We start from the raw sequence: 25,648 nt of genomic DNA on the forward strand, positions 1-25,648 counted from the left end.
ATCTCTGCTAAGATGTAGTACAAAATCATTTAGGCAAATGATTTTCTGTTGTATTTTTACTTATGACAGATCATGTATATAAACATGCATTTAGAAAATACAGCAGTAAAAAACAATCTGTTACTAAAATTCACTTTTAGATTTACATCATTACAAATTATTTTACCTTACGACTATGGCTGATTGTTATTTTTCAATAAACAATAAAGAATTTCATTTGTAACAGGGAAAGTTCTGTTTTTCTTTAAGAGTATCTAAACATTAAAAAACCAAAAAGCTTGCAGCTCTTGAAATTCATTATTTAAATTTTTTTTAATTAGTTTATATCCTTTAAGTGTTGTTTCATAAAGACCCTGGAGAGGAATTCATATGACCTGAATTTGTCATCTCCACTAAGGGTGACTATGTATCAACTGGTCATTCTTTGCCTCTTTTTTTTTACTGTTAATGAGCAATGGCATTCTTGGGGTTAACTGCATCTTGTCACACTGCTAAAAAAAACCCATGGATTCAATTCAATTGTCTAACCTCATGAATTCTAATACACATTGCAGTCTCTAGAACATCTGCCCAAAAGTGGCAGACAGGAATCAGAAACTCATTCTTGAAGAGGCAGAAGAGAAACTAGAAGAACTAGCCAAGTGTCTTAAATGGTGCTAGAAGCTTAGATTTAAGAAGCAAATGAAGCTCAGGAACATAAGCTCTCATGTAGGTATCTACAAATGCTTACACTTAGTCAGAAGAGTCATACCCCTCTACTGACACAGCTGTGCTTCATAAAGATGCTTCTCACCATGAAATGGAGTGGGTTTGTGCTTTTGCTCTTGGTTTGTCGATTTCCTTCAGTCTGATTTCTAGTCTGTAGATCCCTTAAATTTACACCATATGGTAGATGGTTGAAAAGGGTGAGGAGTGAGCTTTAGAACTGCTTTTATAGTCAACCTATTCTTGACTAGTCCGTGGCAGGATGTCTGACATATTCACACCAACATATATAGCTCACTCCCTCACAAAAATGGAAAATGGTGTGTTCAGAGGACAATCTTCACGCAGGTTTAAATAATGCTTGGCATAGTTCTCCATCAGTCTGATTCAGGAAACAATGGTTATTCCTGTGTCGTGCTCATACAAGATAAAAAAGATCATATGTTTCTAAGTGAATATGTGTGTTACTGTATGGCTCAATTCATTGAAGGTACATGTAATAAAATAGGATTTCAAAGGGAAAATTGATTGACATTTCAGATTTTTTTGAGCTCTGGAAGCACCTCAACACTATTATCACAATTTCTCCCACATTTGTTGATCTGGGCTTATAATGATAAGTCTTATATTATATAAATGTGCAGTAGTCTTCATTGTTTCATAATGCTGATTTATTTGTTAAGTTCTTTATTATTTTTTGAAAATTTGTCTTCAAATATAGAAAAAATCTTGCACTTTTATGTTTTTTGTTGTTGCTGCTTACCTTGCTTAGTTGAGAAATAATACTATGTGTATTACTTTAGAGTGCAAAAAAGAATATGATGGGTAGAAGGAAGAATAAGACTTATTTTTGGTAGTTATTAGTTAGATGGTTTTATTAAAGACAGGTGTGAATACAGAAGACATCAAAGCCTGTCAGAAAGTGCAATTATTTTCAAGTCTGAGCATTTGCTTATTCTACCTGATACTCCAAATATTCTGCTTGCAATTTATTTCAAAGGATGAATGCTTCACAACAAAAACATGACAGAAGAATGTTAGAAATGGAAAGTGCTAAGAGCTGGCATATCTACTTAGTTAAAGCAGAATTATAAATCTAGTTGAGAATCTGCACATTTGGAGTGCTAAGACTGTAGAAAACTAGCCTTGAAGCTCTTCTACTCACATCTTCTGAGGATGACTAAGCACTGCAGAGGTGGCTGTATAATAGCAGTAGGAGTAGAAGGATTTTGAATGCTAAAGCAAATACTGTTTGAAATGTCAGATAGGAAACTCTAAGATGTTTCTCTTTTGCCTATAGGTAGGAATTTCTATGGAAAACTTTGCATTTATCATTCATGAAGCACACTGTTGAGTGTGCTGCTTTTGAAGCAAATCTAAAACATAGCACTGTACCAGCTACTATGAAGAAAATTAACTCTATCCCAACCAAAACCAGCTATGAAATTACAGTTTTGTAAGGAGCACTGTGGAGGCACTTATGACCTCATGATAATAGTGGGTACAAGTTTCCCATGAACTTTTTTCCTAATAGCTATGGCATGGATAATTTCCTTAAAGTAGTATTCTCGTTGAGAGATAGATGAGCAACAGTCATGCATCCTCCTAGTCTCACCTCATTATAGGATAAAGAAACAGTCAGAATTTCATAGGAATTTTTATTATGATCAACTCTAACACACTGATGTTTAAGAGGAAACTCCATGGCTATATTTTCTTCCATTAGTTAGTGTAAGGACTACTTAGGTTTTGCCTCTTGGATTAGAATTTTTAGGTTATAAAATATAAAGAAACACCTCTTTTTTTACTCCTGTTTCAAAGCTCTTTTCTTTCACCTAAAGCTTGCTAATTTTTATTATTTGGTGTTACCCTGAACATGGCATTTTGTTTGATCTGTTTGGCCACAGATAAGTGACCAAAATCTTTCAGTTAGAGAAATTTACAGTGGACTTTCTATTGCGAAGAAGCAGCACAAATATAGAATAACACTTACAGAATAGCTTTTTTTTTTTAAATTTTTAAGTGCTTTTAAAATATATATTGACAACAAATATTATTTATTATGATTAAGAGAAAATTATAGAATGAGGTAGTTAATTTAAATGAGAATTGACCACCTCCTAGTTCTTTGTGTCTTTTGAATATTGTTACCTTGAATGTCAGACTGCAGGAGGCTTTGAAAATAAATCTTAGATGGTCTATTCAGGAAAAAAAATTGTGCCATAATATATCAGAACAAAATTTTCAGCTCAGTCAATGGATCTTGCTGATACAAACCCTCAGAGAACCAGACTCAGTTAATAAATACTTCAGTGTATTCAGCCACCTTTTATTTTTACCTGGAGCATTAAAATCTTGCACTGAATTGTAGCTATAAAAGCCTTCTTTCCATAAATCTGAAGAAAAAAGATTATAGATGCTCAGTGTGGATACAAAATACAGAATCTTTATCTATTCCATCTATTATAGAAGTCACAATATTTGGTTAAGATTCAAGATCATCAGTAAGTCTTGGATCAATTCTTAAAAATCCACAAGACTGTATTTTAAGTATACATAGCATCAGACTATGTGATTTGTGCCCTTTCAGTATTTTTTTTCATTAAAAAACAACTTGTGAACTGAAATACACACAAGCTATCATTGAAAAAACAACCTAACAACAAACAAAAGCCACAGAAAAAATGACAAAGGAAGTATAAGCCCTGACAGCTTCCATATATGTTTTCAGTCATCTACCACTATCCCTTTCCTTTTCCCTCTTTGCCACACATGAAAAAGAACTTCTCAACAAGACATCTGCAACATAGTTAGGCCTAGAGACATTTCTGAGCAATCTTTCTTATGGAGTGGGTATGAGATCTTTTGCATCTGTTTGGAAATGAATCACCAAGAGAAGCACCAGCTATGCTAAAAGTCACATCCAAAGCCAAAATGAGAATGTAGACTGAGAAGATAAGACTTTTATTCTCAGTTTATTGGAGATTATGAATGTGATAATGCAGATGAGGCAGACAGAGTATATTCAAGATGGATTTGATTAGTCTGACTTCAGTGGGAAGGTGGACAGGTGGGGAAACCAAGGCTCTACACTGAGCTGTGCAGGCAGAACAATGATTTCTTTGGGAGGAGAATGCCAGCCTGCAGCCATTAGGGATTGTCCTGGATAGTGATGTGTGGTTCATTTCTCCCTTGGCTCTTCTCCCACAATATCTTTATCTCAGTGTCACTCCATGATTCTTTATTCCTCCTCCTGTCTCCTCCTGTTACACTTGTGCTCTCAATGTCATAGCTCCTTTCACATTTTTTTACCACTGAGCCTATAACTTCCATAGTATTTACTCATTTCCTACTAATATGTATTACTGACATGGTTGTTTTTAAGCTCTGCCTCAGACCAGTGTCTGATCCTTCCATTTGGAACTCTATCCAATAAATGTGCTTAATTATAACAAAACCCATATATGGTTCATTTAGATTAAACAAATTTACTTTGATTCATGTTAGAAGGATTTGCTCACCTTCTTTCTCCACCTCTCAGAATATTAATCAGCAATGTGTACAGTTTTGGATTAGCCCTCTTTTTTTTTTTTTTTTTTTTTTTTTTTTTTTTTTTTTTTTTTTTTTTTTTTTTTTTTTTTTTTTTTTTTTTTCCCTGCCTGCTTAATTAGGTCACTGTAGGGAGGGAATTTTTATACTGTTTGCTACCATTGTACAACAGAGATAATACAGACAAAGGAACAATTATCAGAACAATGTGAATGCTAATGTAGTCTTGTATTCATTTGCTCCTCTGGAAGTTTAAATATGTGTCCTTTCTTATTTTGTAAAGTGGGTTGTTTCACTGAGCTGGATTACAATATGACTCCAACAGTTACATCATCATCAAATGTCAGTGCATTTCTAGAAACACAAAGCGAGAAAGAAAACATAATCAGAATGACAAAAAACTTCAGTTCACCCTCATTTAGATATCTCTTCTTGGATGGATGACAATCCCTCTACATGTTTTTTGCTACGTTGACTAGAAACCAGATTCACTTGTGAGAACACAAAATTTTTAGTGGAGATGTTGACCTAACCTCTAGTGAGTCTAGTAGCTTGGGGCAAAGCAAGAACAGGTTCCATCTGATATTTTCAAGACCTGTGTTGATGTTTTGCATGGCACAGGGTATTTCAAATGGTTCTGCACATGTATGTTTTGGCAATTGAATTAAGCATTCAAGTTTAAGTATAGAAGTTATATTGCTAACAGATACATTTAGATTTTTAGTATCACTGGAGTTGTTGAAAGGGTTAAACCATACTGTAAAAACACTGATTTTGCTGTATCTGTGGATCCAGGTTCTAGAATTTATTTTTATTTTTTATTTTTATTTTTGTAGTATACTTACCAAAAGAGGAATGACTTGTTCAGAAAACTGATAGATCATCTAACTTTGTAACTGTGGAGATTTATTTTTCTCAGAATCCTGGTTGACAGTCAACTCTCAATTACCTCAGAATCTGCTAGCTAAAACTGGAAGACCACAGTCATGCATTTTGGTTTTGGGTAAACAACTTTTCACTTTAGATAGGAATATTAGAATGAACAGTCAAAACTTATTCAAAATGTTCTGAGAAGTAAACCTACAATTACAGTCAGATATAAACAGATTTTAATGCACTAATGCACTTGTATATTTCTGTGTTTCTAGGACCACATTTACTTTAATTTCTTTTTTATTCCTTTATCCACATCCAACACTTTGTATTATATTATGTTATGTTAATATTGTCTTGATTTTTTTGTTTTTGTTGTTACTTGGTGTATTTTAACTTTATATAATTCAGCAGTAATAAAATTAAGTAAACAAAAAATTCCTAATGGACACCAAATTATGTATTAACAGGAGGAGACAAAAAAAAAAAAAAAAAAAAAGAGTACTTTTACAATCTTTTTACTTTTACAATACTTTTCAATACAAATCTTTACTTTTACAATACTTTTACTTACTGCCTTAAAACTTTTTTGAAGTGTTTGAACTGTTTTTAAAAGGCTTGTATTGTGTATCCTTAAGCATAGAAAGATACATTTAGGATATGTTGTTGTTCTGGGTTGACCTGCCTCAGATCCCATATATCCCTTATATCCCATATCTTGGATACATTGTTGTGTCTGGCAGCTGCCCCTCTGGCGGGGCGGGGCCTGCTGGCTGGCTTGTTTTTGCTTTTGCTGCTGCTGGCTACTGGCGCTGGCTCTCTGCTCTCTGCTCCTTGCTTCTGCTTTTGGCTTGGTCTGTTTTTTCTTTTTTTTTTTCCCTGTTGTTTCTCTCTCTTCTTTTTTCCTTCTTTTCTCTCTCTCTCTCTCTCTCCTGCTGCCCCCTGCCTCTGTTTTTTTTTTTTGCTGCTTCTGTTTTTTGGTTTTTTTTCCTTCCTTCCCCCCCCGAAGGTTTGAACCGGCTCCGGACCTGACCTGACCCAAGAAGTTGGAGAAGTCCCTGGTCTGCAAGAGATGCATCGCACCCCCCTCATCACAGTAACCCCTTTCCCACTTTTGGTGTTGGGGAGTGTTCTTTTTCATTGTCAATAAACCAGTTTTTCCACTTTTCCTCCAAGGTATTTTCCTTCCCGAACCCAGGGCTGGGGGGGGGGGGGAAGGGGTGGTGGTTTAGGGGACTCCTTTTGGAGGTTCTTCCCTAATTTATTCCAAACCAGGACAGTTGTCTACTAAAAACTATCAGAGTTATTCTCAGAAATGTCAGACATCTATCAAAAATCCTTGGGTTGGTGATCTCATTATAATTAGAAAAGGTTCAGAATCCGAACCCAAATATTTCTTTATTTTCATGCAGCTGACATTGTTATCAGTGTCATGAAAAAGTGCTATAAGTATTGTTGCTTTTCAGTTGCCACCCTGAAGCAGCCCTACACAGAATAGAAAAAGTGTTTTAAAAATGTTGTCTGTTCAGACAGCTTCTTTATGCCGTAGGTTTTTTTACTCCTTTCAAAACTGAGAATTTGAAAGTAAAATTATTACTTCTTGTTTTTTTTCCCCAGCAATGTTTTATTTTTCCTAGTCCTGTTATAATCAAGGTATCTCTCATAGTGATAAAAGCTGTCATGATTGCAAATGACCTATATGCTTCAAACATCATCAAGATTGTTCAGTTAGTATGTTTTTGTTGAAGTGAGAGAAAGTAAAGTTTCTGATGCGGTGAACTGCCTTGGCCACAGAATGTTAAGGGGTTAGAATGGGCCTTAAAGACCAGCTTGTCCCAGGCTCCCATGCCAAGGGCAGGGACACCTCATACTGGACCAGGTTGTTCAAGGCCTTATCCAGTCTGGCTTTGAACATCGCCAGGCTTGGAACATTTCCACAACCTCCCTGGGAAATCTGTTCCAGTGTCTCACTACCCTCAGTGTAAACAATTTCTTTCTAATATCTAACCTAAATTTACCCCCTTTCAATTTGTCCCTATTACTCCTTGTCCTATCACTACAGTTCCCTGGCTTCCCTGCAGGCCCCCTTCAGATACTGGAATGTTGCCATGAGGTCTGCACACAACCTTCTCCAGACTGGACAGTCCCAGTTGTCTCGGCCTGTCTTCATAGGAGAGGTACTCCAGACCTCTTATCAACTTTATGTCTCTCCTCTGGACTTGCTCCAATAGTTCCATATCCTTGCTATGGTGGAAACACCAGACAAAGTACTTCAAGTAGGGTTCCACAAGGGTGGAGTGGATGGGGAGGACCTTACATCATGTGTAAGGACAAAACACACAAATACAACCACATTTCTCAGACTTGGTAATTTGGTGATCTTCATTGTTTATGGAAATATTTTGATTTGCATTAAATCCTTAGTAAAAATGTACTCAAAATTGTTCTACACATATTCCCTCTGATCCAAAAAGCATATTGCATTTATAGCAAAACCCAGGGACTGTTGCCAACATTAGATACTTGTTACACACATCATTCTGCTAGAAATTTTTTTCCGGCCTCAAAAGCTTGTAACCAAAAGAGGAGTGAATCTGATGTCAGGAAAAAGGAAGTATCACTCTCACCATTTACAGGCAGTAAGATACAGTCAATTGATTAAATCTTCAGTTGAAGTCATGTTTGTTCATTTATATGTTTGTATATATACCTGACTCAATAAAAGGTTATCCCCAAATCACTTTTCAATTTCCTGACTGTAAACTAATCCTTTAGATAGTGTGTTTTTTTAGACACATTTGTGTCATGTGTTACATGGCACTGAGTGCTCCTACTAAAGTACTGAGATTTTCCATACAGTTCAAAGCATTATTTGGCATAAAAATCATATTTCTTGAAACAAGGATTATGGCAACTCTGAAAATAAATGTAAGATATTCAATTCTCATAGATATCACTGAAGCACATTTTAATTATATTTTATTTCAGACTTTTTATGAAATAAACATATATGGATTGCTCAAGCATTTTATTCAGGGTGAAGTTTTTAGTTAAAAATTCATTTATGAAACTCAGTTTAAAAATAATCTTTCTTAGTTCAGCTGTAATTCTTGTTATTTCATGTCATGAAGTTGGGAGTTAGTAATATTCTTTCATCCTTACCATTCGATAATACTGCATGTGAGGTGGTCTGCTAAACAAATAATAATGACTTTGTTGTGAATGTAGGAAATACCATAGGTGAGAAATATTTTCCCAGAGATTTAAAGTAATCTATTTTTACTTTTGATATTTCCTTATTTTCTTGATTATTTTCTCTTTTAACAACTTCTATATTGTACATGTGCTCAATTTTCTTGTCTCATCCCAGCTGCTTGATTTGTCTTTTTTTCAAAAACAATTACATTTCTAAGTTACAGGTGGTGTTTTGGTAATGTTAAAGAATCTCTTTTATACAAGCAATCACTTTGGCCTTTTGGTTTTCTTTTGATTTTTTTTCCTCCCCATTGTTAATGGTGAAAAAAACCCCAAAACTTGCAACGTACCATTTCTGAAAATTCTGTTGAATTTTAGCTTTGAAAAATATTAGCTTTAATCATCTTCTTCTATTATTTTCAAAATCTGATATCTACTTCATGCTTAGTGTCTCATGTTGTAATATTAAAGCACCAAGTAAGGGAGAACACCAGCTCCCCATGATTTAACTGCAACAGCTAATTCTACAATGATTTACCTTCAGTTAATTCACTAGACCTACGTGTCTAACCAATTTCGAATCATAACTCATATCAAAGGAGGACAAAAACAATGTTTGCCACAAACATAGAGGGGATTAAAATTTAAGGATAGCAATGTGAAAATGTACTGAATAGAAAGCACATTAAACTGAAAATCATGTAAATCCTGTAGTGGGAGGAATGGAGCATGCCATGCAGACAGAACTTCAATTTATCATTGCAGTAACTGGAGTATTAACAATCTCATTAAATTATAGAAAACAGGTTCAAGTAATCCAGTCCTATAAAACAAAGATCTATTGTGTCCCCCCATAGGGTCTTTCAGGCCTTTGATTCAGGCTTTGGCAATTTAGTGATTCATGAGTATTTGTATTCTCTCTTCCTTCCTCCATGAATGACAACAAAAGACTCATAATCCTACCTAAACCTGGTTCATTCAAAGTTCCTTGGAGGAATGATAAATGGAAAAATTCTTCAGAAAAATTTTATGGAGTGACTCCTTAAGGTGCCCCAGACAGCCTTTATGGTGGTGTATGAATAATGAAATTTATTTAAACAAGCCTTGTGAATTGGTGTCTGGTCTGGTTGATTAGAGCTAGCACCTGATAACCTGTAGTGAACAGCAGGATGGAGCTACAATAAGCTATAAAATAATACTGTTAAAAGTTCTAGGAAAGGGGAAACAGGGAGTCATTAGGAGGATTTGTAGAATAAAAGGGAAAGTGTGGATAAATGTCCATGTAGATAGCCACAAAAATGCTTTGAAGAGACCAAAGGAGACAGCATTTATACTACCTTGATCAATGAAGATATTCTGATACTAGAAAGGAAAAGAACACATGAACTATGAAATCAAGTCTAGTGGAGGTATGGAGTCAGAAGTATCACATCTATGATGTAACATAAATAGTACTAAACAAAGACCTGAAAATATGAAACTCTCTGCATTACTCTGAATTCAGCATCATATGGCACCTAACCTTTATAAGATTTGCTAGAAATACTTTTTTATACAAATTTTTCCAAAAATTTATCAGTGAAAAATTTGGAATACCATTTGAGCTTCATCATCATTAAATCAGACCTGAACATTTCTTCCTTCATATTTTCATCAGAAGCATCAATGCTGTGTTATCTCCACTAGAACAAGTACTAGACCCCCAAAAGTAAGAGACTAACTGTGCTTTTTATTCCTGTCTCCCTTCTGCTTGCTCCTACATCTTTTTTGATGCTTTTCTCAAGGGGAAAACCTCAGCAAATGATAACATATCAAAGACCACAGGTTCCTCTAACATCATAGCAGTGGTTTGGGATGGTGACTGAGATGTAAACTCTTTTATACAGATTAATATTGGGTTTTTATGTGCTTTTATGTGCTGCCTGTAGCTAGGTCAGGGTCTGGAAATATTGAGGTAGGAAAATATGGAAAAATTGGAGGAACATAAAATAGCTTTTTGGTTTGCAAATATATATATCCAGAGAGAGAGAGCTCTTTATATCTCTCAAAGCTATGCTGCCTTTAAAATCTCTTGAGGAAAAAAAAATGTTTGTTTTTTTTCTGGATGGATAATTCTTCCAGCAGTTTACAATTGATGATAAAAGTATAAGAAAATCTGTGAGCATACCCTCTAATGACAACTAACATTTATAATTGAGCATTATCAGAAGAACTCTTGACCGCCTCTGACAGCTGCCACTAAACAGCTTGAATATATTTCCCAGCGATAATTCTTTTAAAATACTGCATCTATACACAAGAATTCTTATATATCACCTTTAGAGAATCTTCAGTCAAATAAATATCTGCACGTGAACAAAGGAGCCAGGTGTGCTGGGTCTGGCTGGGATGGAGCTCATTTTGCCTCATCAGCCCTCACAGTGCTGAGCTTTGCACCGGTAATGCCCCAGTGCTTTGGCTCCTGCTGAGCAGGGCTGACACAGCATCAGCATCATTCCTCCCCACCGAGGGGCCAGGGTGGGAAAGAGCCTGGGAGGGACACAACTCAGCCAGCTGACCCAAATTAGCCAAAGGGATTTTCCATATGACATCAACTCATATATAATACCTAAGGGAAGGAGGGGAGGGATGGATCTGCCAAGATTTAGGATATACTTCTTTTCAACTGACACATTATAAAATATTTTATACATAAGTGGCAGCAGAGGTAACCAAGTAACCTGCTACTATTTTCCTGCCTACATTCATACCACACTGAAACCTCTCTCAAAAGAGAACATTCATTTTCTTATGACTGCCAAGGATGTGGAGGCCTCACAAAGTGCAAGGATTCATCTTAGTAATCATATTATTAACAGATTATTTGAAAACAACTTGTGCACATATAAAAAATCTTAAAAATGTTGTTAGACTATATTGTTGTTATAAAACTGTCAGAAATACTGTAAGAGTTTACTCCTAATTTCTTAAGTTCTCTCCTTTTGTCAGCAAAAAGTAACATACCAGAACCAGAAAACAAATAAATTTGGAAGTCTGGTCCACAGACAATCCAGAAATACAGACAGGCATTTAGGTCCAACTAAAGGTGCCATCATACCCTCAATCTCCCACAGCATTGCTGATTGAAAACACAGGGTTTTTACATCTCTATCAAAGACAGAGGGAGTGCATTTAATGCCATGATTCGTTATTAGGTAGAAACAGCTGTGTATCTCCAGACTCAGAAGTAAACTTATGCTTTGCGTTTTTCCCTACCTTGTCTGGAAATTTTGAAATTTACTTTTCTATTCCTACAGTTTATTTGGGCATAACAACAGTACATGGCATGTTTCTGATTGTTAGATCCTGCCTCTGAACAAGGCACATTTCAAGTGACATTATCTTCATTGGGAAAATATAGATAGGTGTCATCTAAATTACAAAAATATATTTTAGGAAAAAAACCCCAACAGGTTCTGTTTTATGTGTTGTACAAAGGGAAAGATGGGATGTTACCTTCCAGCATATAAAGTATAAATATATAGGGGAAATAGTCTGAGATGCATTTGAACGTGTTAAATTTTTGTCTGGTTTTCTGATTCATTGCCCCTTAATATATGTGTGCTCATACACTTTTATTTTTTTATACACATAATTGAATAAGGAAAAAAATAAAAAAGCATGTATTTACCTCTAGCATATTACTTCTTCTCAGAGAAAGAGGTATGTAAGCTGCCTGTTCTACTGATCAAAACTAATATAATTTCTCTCTTCCCTTTGTATATTTCTTTCAACACATTGTAATTAATAGCAATTTTTTCTGTTATTGTCATATTTTCATTCTCCTTTATTTTTTCTATCCATAGAGCTGTAGCTTAGAGAAAAAAAATGGAAAAAAGATTAAGTAAAAAAGGTAAATTATCTATTTAATATTTTTAAATTTGAATTTAGTAGGAGAGAGAATTTCTCTGAATGTGTTTTTTACTGTTCCAAAACCTTCTCATTTTTTTTTTTGTTTTGTTTTTTTTTTTGGGTTTTTTTGTTTTTTTTTTTTTAAGCTAGTATTTTGACACTGTTGCCAGGAAGGAAAAAAAAAATGCAAGCACAAGCTGCTGTTCTGAAAACATCGCTCTTGTAATTTCAGGCTTGTGTTTAGTGTCCCCATGAGTGCCATTCCAGCATCATTGGCTTCTCTTCTGTTCTTGCAATTTCTGTTGATCGTGTGCGCATGGCCTCTTCCATCTGCTGACAGTAGATCAAAGAAATAAGCAACACTGGTAAATATTTTTCTTCACATAAAAACCACTGAACATTGAGTTAGAAACACACACCAAAAACCAAAAAGAACAAAAAACAAAACAAAACAAACAAACAAACAATATTAAACTTACCAATATTATCACACTAACAGTACTTATACTTATTTGCATAGTATACTGAGGAAAAGCCTTATGCAAATAAAATTATTTTAATTATTTGGATGATATGATACATGTAATTTTCTCAACAATTTATTACATCCAAGTCTGAAAGTGAATTATACAACCTCAAATCAAGGCTGGGGAGGGGAGAAGCAGAAGAGAAATCCTATTCTAGTTTGTAATGTTAGTCAAGACTTATTGGTTTGACCACACTTAGCTCCAATATGCTTTTTACACACACACACATGCACACATGCACACAAGCACAGACATGCCCATTAATTGAGGCAGAATTAATTATACATTAATTATATATCCATAGTTACCTTTTTCACTACATAAAGAGAAATTTAAACCAAATATTCATGTACAGAAAAATAGTTATATAATTTCCTTATATCTGTAATAGATTCCCAAATATATTTTCCCAAATATATAAAGTAATATATTTCCCAAAGCAAATATATTGCTTTAATATATTAAAGCAAGTTCATGCAGTGGTTGCAGGATTTGCGCCTTCAGATTTTTTAGGTCACTACCTTGTTCATTCTGCTATCACCAAAATTAGCTCTAGCTCCTCACTTTGCATTTGCCTGAAAACTGTAATTGAAAGCTATAGCTCTGAGGCATCTGATATGATCATGCACCTGGACTTTTAAGGCCTCTGATATCATCTCCTATGCTCGGGATTTTACTTTAGAGTCATAAACAAAAATAGCCAGTTGTTATCTATGTCTGTATGTTTATATTCCAAAATTACTGTTTCCATAAGCATTGTATTACACGGTTGCATTGCATTGAAACTTGAAGGAATTTATCATGCTACAATTTGAAAAAATATTTGCTCTTAAGTTACGAATACCATTTCTTCCCATTCCCCATCATCTCTAACTTTATCTTTTCCCCTGTCTGTTTCTTTGGGGTTTCTTTCAATATAAACTAATAATTTACTTTAATCTTCTTCATGCTTTTTCTTTATGGGGATACAGAGTTGTGGGGAAAAAAAAAAAAAAAAGGAATCAAGTCCCATTAATTTACTGAAACTGTAGCAAACTAATTTTATAGATAAGCTTATACAGAATCATTAGGAATTTATTTCTCTCCTTTGTGTTCAAGGCCTGAAAAATGAGAAAGTTATCAAATGCTTTAAAAAACCCTATGTCAAGTAGGAAGAAAACAAATTCTGAAATCACTGAAGTTCCTTTATTTACAGGAACATTTTTTAAAAATAATTAGTATGTATTTAATACTATAATAATTTGGTTCTGAATCACCAAACTATTTTCTGTGTAGATCTGGTATTTTCATTACAAATTCTAGAGAAATTAAAGCTATTCTTATTGTGCATACACTAATGATTGCCATAGGCCAGTCTTAAAAGGCTTGAAGTGAAAAAGGAGAAAAAACTGAAGACCATGTGAGTTTTCAGATGGTGATAAAAATAAGCTGCAATTTCTAAAGTAAACTTTTGGTGCAACTGCACCTGATTAGGTGCAAAACTCCTGATTAGGAGTTTTGAGAGACCAGCTTCTAGACTAAATGGAAAACACCAAATTTGAAATTTGAGCTTTCATATTACAGACATAGTGATAGTGATCTTGCTCTTAATTACAATTTGTGTATTTAAGCTTATAATAAGGAATTTCAACTCTGAATTTTTAACCTTTTTCATTAATGATACTAATTTTCAGTGCCGTGACACTGCAACTAAGATAATAGACATGTCCATTTTGGATATGACAGGAAGGCATAACGTAGGTAACCTGGAAATGGAGCAGTTGTGTCATTTGTATCCCCAAGAAATTAGACATCTAAATTTAGTTATAGAGAATCCCTTTGAAGGCAGTGGAAGATAACCTCTGAAGAAAATTTATCCTTCTTGAAAAAACTCCAAAAAACAGATAAACTCTCTTTTCTTTTTACTTCCTCTCCTTTTACCTGAAGAAAACTATTTACCTTAGTCTAGATACAAAATGTTCGTGTCTGAAGTTAGAGAAGATGGATTTCTCCTTGATGGATTCACCATGTACTGGCTATGTTCCTGGCCAGAAGTGAGCTTTCAAATAAATACCAGCCATGATTTATTACTTTTGTTTACTTGTTTTTGTTATAAGTAAAACTTGCTTCCAAAAGGACTGCAGAATATTGTAGATAATCTCCCACTGGTTGAAAAAAAAGGAGAGATCAGAACATTTGGAATTTTTTTATTGTTTGTTTTGACGTTATTTTTAAAAGACTATATTTGAGCTAGTCAGACTAAAGTCCTGCCATAATCAAAACAACTACTTTTATTATGCTTTATTCATCATAATCTGAGATGTTTATGGTAGGGAGAGCTAAGTGTGCATGTAAAGAAGTATGTAGATGAACTTCATCTACTAATATCCCATCCACAAACACATGCACACGTGTGGGGAGAAGAGGACACAAAGAAAACATTACAAAGATACTCATTTTATACCTATGTAGAAATATAAGAAGTCTATACATATTAGTCAAAAAATCATGGAGCACATGGGTAGATAGTCATTGACAACTGCAAGATTTAAGTCAGGTTCTCTATGTATCCATACATTTTGCAGAAAAAAAAATGTGCTGCCTTCTTTATGAAAAGTGTGTGTAAGGGTTTATTTGCCCAGCTTTAATCCATTCTACTGAGGGAAATGTGTCAGCAGAGGAAAGAGGTACATCCTTTTCAAAAAGGCTTCAGTGATTTCCTGTATTATGCAGATTTACTTCACTGCTCATGAGGAATGATATTCAAAAGGCAGACAAATACTAACCTGCATGGAAATGAACATTATGGGTACCAATATTTGTCCACTGTTGAACTCGTTTCTCTGTTCTGGAAATCTTTCTGACTTAATTTCATCTGGATTACACATCTTGTTTTGTAAAGGCAAAAGTACTTGAATCATACTCTCTGCATTATATGCTGATTCACCTCTAAAACTAGAAAATTACATGTGTAAGTATCTGCACTGGAGTATTTCTCAATCATTTTTCTGTGTTCAAAAATTATCAAAACCAATGTGATTTTAATTTTAATGTGTCTTTTCTATTTGTAAAATAGGGTCTCTTTATGTTCTACATATTAAACAGAAAGACTGAATAGCAAGTCTGATCTTGTATGCAGTTTGGTGGAAATTTGGCAGCAAATAGCATGAAAAGCATTTTACATGGAATAACATTAAAAAACCACTATTTCTAGTGGAAGCATCCCAACCAACCCACAGAATAAAAAGGTTAGAGATACAAGAATGCAAAAAAATCATAAAGTCATACCGTCACTGGCTTTGGTGCACAGGAGGTTCTTTAAGAGCATCATATTACATATTACAATACTACATAATACATATTACAATACTACATATTACATACAAGTTTAGAACACAGAATTGAGGTAATGTTTTTATTCTAAATACTATTGTGTATTTGTTTAAAAAGAACACAAACAAACAAAGAAAAAATAAACCCCCTCACCAAAAAAGGATATTGGATTAATTTCTTCTTATTTCCCAATTCCTGACCAAAAGGACACATATTTTGTTAACATAACAGCAAGACTTATTTCATATCCAAAATTACTGTGAGATAATGATACAGCAGCTACTTATTAGCAGTATACTGGGTGCTTGATGCCTTAGAGACTTGCAATTGGCAAATGAATCATGTCACAGAATAGATTTGTGAACTATCTTGTGGTGACAGGCACTATTTAATTGCTAGTATGTTTAAGAATGTCTTGGGTGATGAGGACACAGTACAGGGCAGAATATGAAGTCCATTTTTTTTTTTTATTTTAATCCTGAACCCCTGTGTTTCGTTGTTTCAGTGTCCAAAATTCACTGTTCTATTTCAAGGCCAGACCTCATCCCAGTTTATGACACTATAGGCAAATCAATATATCACTGTTTCTTTCTGATTTTTAGTTTCTCACTAGAAAAAAGTGTCAAATGAAATCTAGGACCTCCAGGGCACTTCTCTTGAAAATCCGCCTCCATGAACCAGTTCTACAACCCTTTATGTAATCATGATCATACTCAAATACTTAATTGGATTTTTTTCCCTTAGCAATACTGTTTTATTTCCCATATTTTTTTCCTATTTGATCATTCTTTACTGATCATTTGTTGTTTCCACAGATATTACACTACAAGAACCAAAGAGAGTGCTGTGAGTTGTTGTTTAGTGGTCTATGAAATAAACAAAGCAAGATAAATTTGAAATATCTGATCTTTGTACTAAAATATACCTGTAGTACTCAAATAGTTAAGCAGCAGTTAAATCAGCAGTTATTGCCTCAGCAGGTTATGGCACTGCTTTATTCCAACAGAACACATAGAGGCATCAATTTATTTTTTTTCTAAGTTCATACACACAATTTCTGTTTTACTTGTTTGGGTTTTAAAAATTGTCTAATATTTATGTTCTTCTTAAAAGGACAATCACATAATATTAAATCTTCATGGAAAAAAATTCAATCACAATTTTTAGATTAAAAACACCCCATAACCTCAATATGAAAATACAGAGTGTTACATTTGTGTGTTACAGAGAAATTATGACTCACTTTCCAAATGAAATAAAAGTTCTTAATCTGTAAGATTCAATTTCATTTTTTCTCTTTCTAATTTAATTTAGAGTTGCAATGTTCAGTCTTGCAGTTTCAGTGTGAGCTTTAGTTATTACAGTTTATTAGTTATTACAGTATTTTTAATGATTTTGTATAAAAACAAATACATTTTAGAACTGGCAGAATTCCAGGAATCATTCTTACTTTTTTAACAGTCAATAAGTATAATATTTCCACATCATTTAACACCAGTATGAAATTAAAGTTTTTAACTTAATTTTTCTGGAAGAAGCCACTAGGCGAAAGGGAACTAGTTAATATTTTTTTGTTGAATGTGAGGTATTACCTCATAGATCAGTTCATAAATTCTTGCAAAACTGTTTCTTTCTTTACATATATATTACCTATACTTTGAATCTAAGTAGTATTGCTTGTTCAATTGTATTATCTTAGACATTCTTTGATTTAACAATACACAAATCTAAGAAATAAAATTAAATCTATATCTGTCACATTCCATTTAATTCACAATAGATGTATTATATCATTACTTCCTGTGACAGTCATAAAATCAATTGCATAATCTGTTGTAATTTGAACCATGTAGCTAAATACTGAAAAATATCTCTGTATTTAACTTTTTTATCAGTCCTTCTCAATGGCCACTTATTTTTCCCAATTACAGAAATTATTAATTTGGCGTGAGATACTTACTGCAGTGGAGATTCTTTAATTCTTTCAAATATTGGTCAGTCTTTGACACCCTAATACTATCTAGTTTCAAAATGCTACAAAGCTGTAAGACAAAGAATTAAAAGAATTCAGGATAATGTGAGAATGGGAAGATGATTTTTTTTTTTTTTTACTAACACACTCTTGCTTACTTTTGCTTTTTCTGCAGAGATAATTTGATCTTTTATCAAGAGTAGGAGCTTGGATCTTCCCCTGACGGTTGTTACTCTCTTGCTGTGGACTATTACACAGAAACATGAAAATCTCCCAAAAGGGAATTATTTTGATATGAGAAACACTATGCTATTACAGATTAATTTCTGTCCTAAAATCTATTGATTTCACACTGATTTCCCAGTGCTCTGTTTTGTTCCAACATTTTGCCAGGGAAAAGGAGAAATATTGCAGCTGGGGTTAGGAAGAACAGAGGGACATATTCAGGATTTCTAGTTCTTCTCCCTCTTGGTGTGGAAAGACCAATAGTCGTGCCATGCTTACAGAAAAGAAATGGAAAAGAAGCTAATTGCAGGATAGTAGGTTTGAGTTGTGCAGGGTCCAATACAGAAGGTCAAGCAAAATAAGACAAAGCCAGGAAGATAGCAGCAGGTGTATCTCAGCTATCAAGTAGCACGTAACCCTAAAGATTTTGGGGTTTAGCTATTACACAGTGCAGAGATGAACAGTATATTGTCTAATTGCAATGTGTTTTCATTTAGTAAAGCAGATGTTGACTTTCTTATGTGATATTTCTGATGGTATTCTGAAGATATTTTAGTTCTTACTGTACCTTCTCTATGCTTCACCCAATATATAGCACATTTCATCAGTCCTTTTTCTCTTTCAAGATGATCCAACACATTAAGTGCTAGCTTGTGATATGGACTCCTCACAAGGGATGTCTAAAAAATCTTATCAAAAAATGTTTACTGCACAGCTTCATCATTCTGGCAGCTTGATTAACACTGAGATCTGAAAAAATTAATAAGATGACTATTACTTTAAAATGATAAACAAAAAAATCCCCAAAATTCTTTTGTGTTGATCAAACCGTAGTTTTCCAAATAGCTTTTAAGATTTCAGATGGCTGTAAGTAGAACTGATCTATAACTGTTTACTGTAACTGTAGTACTCAAAGGTTTTTTTCAAGTTATTATCTTACAATTCTTGACTAGTCTGAGAAATTTTGTTTCTACCAATTTCATGACAAATAATAATCCGGATTCAGTGGTTTATTTTCTTAATTGTTCCCTTTGTTCAGTTGTAAAGACATTTATAAAATATAAAAAGATGTCTGCTATGCATTTCTTTGTTCTTGAAGTTTAATACTTATCTAACACTAAGTATATACATAAACCTCTAAATATTTATTTACCTAAATATATAAAAAGGTGCAATAGTGCTACAATGTATGCTTTTGTGTCTTGGTTTTTAGAGTGAGACTATGTTATATTTTATTAACTTGATATTCTTTATCATAAATGCATTCTTTCATTACTTTCCTTCTCTTTGAAGTGAAACCTTGACTACAGTAAAAATCTGAGAATAATTAATGTCCAACACAATATGCATGTATACTGTTAACGACAGAGCATTTTATCTGTGTGAGCAGTATTCAGAGTACCTAGCTATTATGTTCAGCTTTTCCTCCATGAATATTGAAGAACTTTTTAATGGTCTTCCTGTATGAATAATATTCATGAATTACATTAATCAGAAGATTAATTTGTTTTTTTCAAGCTGCATTATCAGAGAACTGATGATGAAAATACTACAAGGTACTACAACTTGGATTTTCTTTACTTCAACATCAGTGTGAAATCCTATTTCTCTCTTCTGGAAAATACAGCGACAGCTTCATTTTTCTCTTACAACCACATAGATCTTAGATGATCAACAGCAGGAGGCCAAGGAGGTTATTCTGGAATGTGTGAAGAGACATTAAAGGCCTATGATTATACAACTGAATTCAGCTACAAATAGCTGAGCTCCAAGCCAGAAACTCAGATATGAGGCTTCTTGAACTGTGTGTCTTTGTGGCAGTTAAGAGTCTCCTCTGTGCTGAAGGACTGACAACACTGAACTACTAGAAATATTTGTTTTTCCTCTTTCCTTCCAAAACACATACTAGAAGGTGTTGCTGTCTTTCTGAATTAGAAAGTTAGTCAGACTGAGAAGTACAACATTTTCAATCAGTTTAATTTACTTAGTATATCATTGTTTTAACACTCTAATTTAAAGCCCAGACTACATACTGCATAACTTCCATTTACAGCTTTTATACTAATTGCATTTTCATCACTGAATGATGCTGTCATATAAAGTGGCTGTTTATTTCTTGGAAAGAGGTTCAAATAATCTATTCTCTAGTTGCTTAAAGAAAATGACAAAAAAAAAAAAAAAAAATCTAGTGCTTGCATTACACATCCAGATATAACAGAGCTGTTATTCATTCAATTTTCTCGGGAACTGAAAATCCCATGATTGGTGTTCTTATCATCTTGCAAATATTTTATTATGCCTTTTCGTGTTTGCCTCTTCTTTTATTGTTTTCATTGCAGTAAATAAAACAAATATCATGTATTAATTCCTAAGTAGTATAACATATTTCTCTATTCTTTGGTAGTGTGCTTAGGACTGATAAAAAAGTTAAATACAGTTAAAGACATCTTCCTTTACATATTATAGACACAGAGAGAGTTCTGATGCAGAAAATCACGACTTCAGTTATTCTGGACTTTTTTTCTTACCTTTGTTACAAGAAAGGTAATCAGTATAGAGCTTGCCTTTTATTTCTTTGTTTGAGTATTGATCATTCTGCACTTTGAATCTGCTTCCACCTTTCTCCTTGATGATAACACTTTTTCTGCCTGGAGCTTCTACTGTTCTAAAATTATTTCTTGTGTAATACATTGTTCTTATTCTTAATTTCATATCACAGACAGTAGCATGTCATGCATGCAACAATTGCATGAAAATGAAAGTTGTGAATATTGGATGTTACAACTATATAGAACATAATATTAGATATTCAAATTATAGTCCCAGAGATGCATGGCCATCTTCTAAAATATGATCTCATGGAAGGTATTTGATGAGCATGCATTCCCTTTTTAGCATTTCCCTTGTATGATGAGGGAAAACATGAAAAATTAGAAAAGAAAGAGACACGCTGAACATACACCTCTCTAATCTACATGTCCTGATTTTGAACTCTAATTAAGCTACTGAAGCTCAGATCTGTCAGAACTTCAGTATTAAATCCCAGTTAATTTTCATAAATAAAAAGAGACATTCAAATAGATTCAGTCACCAGAAAAATTTTTACATGTATAAAACTGAGGGAAAAGTAATAACCAATGGACTATCTCTGTGTCCAAATTTCATGGATTCTAATGGGATTTTAAAGAAAAATATTTAAGTAAATCAAAAAATATGACTAAACTGTTTTTTTAGTGCAACTACTGTCCTTTGACTATGGTCAGCATGGATGAACCTCATTCAAATAGCCATTTGTTTTCTAAGTTGTGTCACAGAAGTAAATCCACTTATGGATATAAAAAGGGGCAGGCTGCATTCATCTGTAATTGTGTGCTGAACATTGAAAATCTAACCTTTTTGTTGAATGTGGTTCAAAGGTAACCCCTTGAACATTACGGTATAGGAAAAAATGGAGTGAAAAGTCATCAGAGACAGTTTGTGAATAACTTGTATTAACTGAATGATGCATTTTTTCAAAGGAATTTATTGAAACATGCAACAGCAGCTTTTGATCTTCATACCATGCCACGTGTAGTTGTGCACATTGTGGATGCCAATACCAGAATACATTCTGCTAATATTTCTAAACAAATTTGCATGGGCAGGAATTCTATAAGCAATTTTTACCTGAATTATAATTAAATAAGATTTACACACTAAAGTCCCAGACACAGGAGACAGGAGAACTTTGTCTACTTACCTGTGCTTAGGATGGCACTGAGATGAAAACCAGATATTCACTATGTAAATCTTGAGGGTACCCACCTATTAATTCAGACATACCTCTTTGTGTACTGGAGATCATTAGATTATGTGCTGTAAGGCTTGCCTCTGCCCATGAACAGTCACAGGCAGAGGAATTGTAATAAACTAATCGCAGAAGTGAGCAGCCATGCTCCCCGCCACTCTCATGGCTGTCACAGAAGGCCATCACCCTCATAGTCTGGGTATGAAACAGGATTAATCATTAAACACTTCTCTGGATCACATTTCAGACTAAGGAGGGTTACTGCCCAGCATGTGGAATTCCTGGGACAAGGGGAATATCATCTTTGGATTGCATAGGATTTATGATATCTTTAGGGCAGGTAAAGGGAAGGAACAAGGTAGTTTTGTATGAAGAACTACAATTGGAATGGAGACATAAGGGAATAAAAAGAGGCAGTCACATGTTAAAAGGCTGATGATCATTATGCTTCTCTGGTCATTCCTTGTGTCTGGTTACCAAAGACTGTTCTGCCTTCTGATTGAATTCCATTACTATCTATTTTCCTTTTAAGGCAACTGTCTGTTCTGTGTGTACATGTGTGCCAGTGGGTGTGTATGAGTGCATGTGAGCATCAGAATGCCAGTAACCATAATAAATCTGTGGATGATAGGTGCCCTGGTGATTCCAGGGTTTGCAACCAATGAAGGTGGGGTTATTCAAATCAGTATATGATCACTGGTGAATATCAGTCTGGAGTACTCAACAAGTAAAATAAAGGGCTTAGAAATGGCAGACTTTCATGTCCATAGTTTGGGGCCAGAGATGTGTATAACCTCTGAGGGAGACAGATGGAGAGCTTGCCTACTGGAGGGACTAGTATGTCCAGATCAACTTTCAGAAAGACTGTAGGATCAGAGGGTTGACTGAGAGATGGTGTAAGGCAACAAGACATGAAAGGATCCAGGGCCAGCTACTAGACAGATTCATTGTTTGAGATCAGTTATTGAATGATTCATACATATGTACTTACAGAAGCATATATTTCTCACTTTTGGACACTCATCCAGATCTGTCAGAGTGGGGAACAGGATGAAGTGTTTCCTGTTTCCTTGTCTGCTGAAGGTTTCTGTGTCAAATAATCTTCAGAAGAAATTTTGTGTATATTTACATACATATTGTATTAGTGGGCTTGCATATGTATCTGTTGGAAATATATTCCCACTTGCTGCTGGTTGGATATGGAGGCATAAAGCTGCGGCAGTCAGGTCTCTATTGGGCTGTAGGATTTAGCAACCCATGACAAAGAAAAATGGGGGTTTAAAGAAAACATGGAATTTCTCATTAAAGAAAACTATAAAATCACAGCAGAGTACACGAGCAGATAAACATTTGTATGTAGATTTCCACCTCCCCCACACTCCATAGGAGGTACATTTTCAAAGTGTAATGCATCTTATCTTAATATAGATGCTTACAACAGAGTTTTTATATTTCTATTCCTAGAAAAATAGTTTTATTAGTGACACTAATTTTAGACATCTAAAAGACTTGAACCACTGTTCCTTAGACCTATGCTTAAATGTTTTCTGAGTGTTTAGGGGATAACTTCTGTTGCTGCATTTAAGATATTATGTAGTATGACTGATTTTCTTTTCATCATTATTTCATATAGTCTATCAAGTAGAAAACACATCCTACTGAAATATTACTCCCTACATATTGAGACTTCTAGACAAAGCTTTGTGTTTAATATTTTAGATTTGGAAGAATTCTGTGTCCCTCTTGCATGTACATTAAGGTCAGTCACTGTTCTGTTTTTTAACTCTTGCTAACATATCCTGTATTTTTTCACTATATCATTACCTTGGTTCACCATACATTGTTTCCTGTCTTGTTATTTCTTCCTTTTCTGCCTACCACTGCAATTCTAGCTTTGGAGACATTATTCATAAGGACAGTAACCTTGATATTAATGTCAGACTCCTTTAATTGTAAAAAAAAAAAATGGAACTTGAGGAAAGTATAAGCCAGATATGGCTAAGTTTTGCTTACAAGGACAGATAACATTATTTTCTTATCTTAGGGTGATGTAATTTCTAATGTTTTTGTTAGTAAAGTAAATCTCATCAAAGTGACTATACAGATTTTTTTAAATAGGAAAATCAATTTAATTTACCTAAACCTCCTTTAGGAGTAAGAAAAGGTTTAGCTCTGAAAGTCTGGCACACTTTGAAGCACCTGATAATAGGGGTCTATAATGGAAAGTTATACAGATATTAAATGCATATTTTTCTGATAGTTCCAGCATCATTCTTTCCTCAGGGAAGAAGAAGGATGTGGAGAAGCCTTCAAAAAACATGAAGAGACCTCCATTCATTTGAAAAGATGAGAAGGTAAAGAAAGGAAATAGATATAATTATTGCTTCACTAGGAAAGAAACAATATAATGAAAAATAAAATAAGTCAAATTATTGCTCAGACTCCTGGTTTTCAAATTTGCTAGTTTGCCATGCGTCATTTAATACTCCAATTTTATGTAACTTGGTTTTGACAACAAACTGAGATCCTGCCATATATTTGGGGATAAATTCACAGGAGGTTTTCAAGATTTTTTTTTAACATGAAAATAATTTGACAAAAAATTTTGAAATAATTTGACAAAAAGGGCTCTAATGATCGTTCATCACCATCTGATGATCTGAAATTCTGAAAAAGCTCAGAAGAGAATGGAACCTTTTACATAAAGTAATTTACATATTTTGTGTCTTCTACAGTGTGCCAAATGAAAATGAGGTGCTGAGAAATTATTTTGCTTTTTACCATTGCTGTTTGTTTCTAAATATGTTTGGTATTTTATTTTTAATGTTAAATGGCGATATCCAGATGTGCATTTTTTTAATTGAACAGCTGTGTTTGCTCTGTATCTTTTGTCTTTCATCAGTTCATCCATTCCTTGCTGCTTGTTGCATTCCTTTGTTAGAGCAGATCTAAAATTATACTGTAAATAAGGCAACACTTCTGTAAGCGGCGGTACAAAGCCCAAATGAAAGATGATAAAACCAGAAGTCTATTTCTGAACAATGTCTGAATAGGAAGATGGAAATGGAAAATGGGAAATATAAATGTGTAAAGAGTATCAAATAATCTGCCTTCTTTTACAGTCTCACATCTTCCAGCAGTGAGTACCCAAATATCATCAAATCTTGGGGTAGCTTTCCATCATATGTGTGCCAGGTTCACTGTAACTGTTTTGTATTTTTGACTGTATTTATGACAATGTGTTTATGTCAGTAGAAGTGTAGTAGAAGAATAGAAACTGAACCTAATAACTTTTGGACACCTTCATTATGTAGGTTGCCATGAACAGAGTTCATTTTTAAGTCAAACAGTTTTCAGATTTACTGTGGATGTATAGAACATCTAAATCCCGGAGTTTGAAAACTCTGGATATCCTGGATCAGCAGATGTTCAAGGACATCCAGACTTTCTGATGTTAAGCAGGAGCTGAGTTACTGTTGCAGACAGGCTCCTGTTCTGGGTTTCTGAATACCACAGAGCCTCAGTTCTGCAGGGTTTCTCCAAAGAGGCAGTTAAAATTATGTGCTGTACCTCTGTAAGGGAAGTAAGTGATGCTAGAGGACATTTCCAGGC

General features: G+C 34.2%; 1 protein-coding gene and 1 long non-coding RNA gene across 3 annotated transcripts in view; one reads left to right on the forward strand and one right to left on the reverse strand.

Moving 5' to 3' along the window:
- The window catches only part of LOC136357837 (uncharacterized), a 604,229-nt gene that overhangs the window by 417,091 nt on the left and 161,490 nt on the right, over positions 1-25,648 (forward strand). Inside the window, exon 2 of one of the 2 annotated variants that reach the window (XR_010742965.1) lies at positions 4,271-4,376. This is a non-coding gene — a long non-coding RNA (uncharacterized lncRNA). The remainder of the gene's footprint in view (positions 1-4,270; positions 4,377-25,648) is intronic. The other variant, XR_010742966.1, reaches the window with a different exon arrangement.
- The window catches only part of SLITRK1 (SLIT and NTRK like family member 1), a 497,090-nt gene that overhangs the window by 332,849 nt on the left and 138,593 nt on the right, over positions 1-25,648 (reverse strand). Inside the window, exon 2 of the mRNA XM_066313436.1 lies at positions 4,269-4,360. The gene's annotated coding sequence lies outside the window, so the exon portion shown is untranslated. The remainder of the gene's footprint in view (positions 1-4,268; positions 4,361-25,648) is intronic.

Source organism: Sylvia atricapilla, chromosome 2, assembly GCF_009819655.1.
Source record: "Sylvia atricapilla isolate bSylAtr1 chromosome 2, bSylAtr1.pri, whole genome shotgun sequence".
NCBI lineage: Eukaryota > Metazoa > Chordata > Aves > Passeriformes > Sylviidae > Sylvia > Sylvia atricapilla.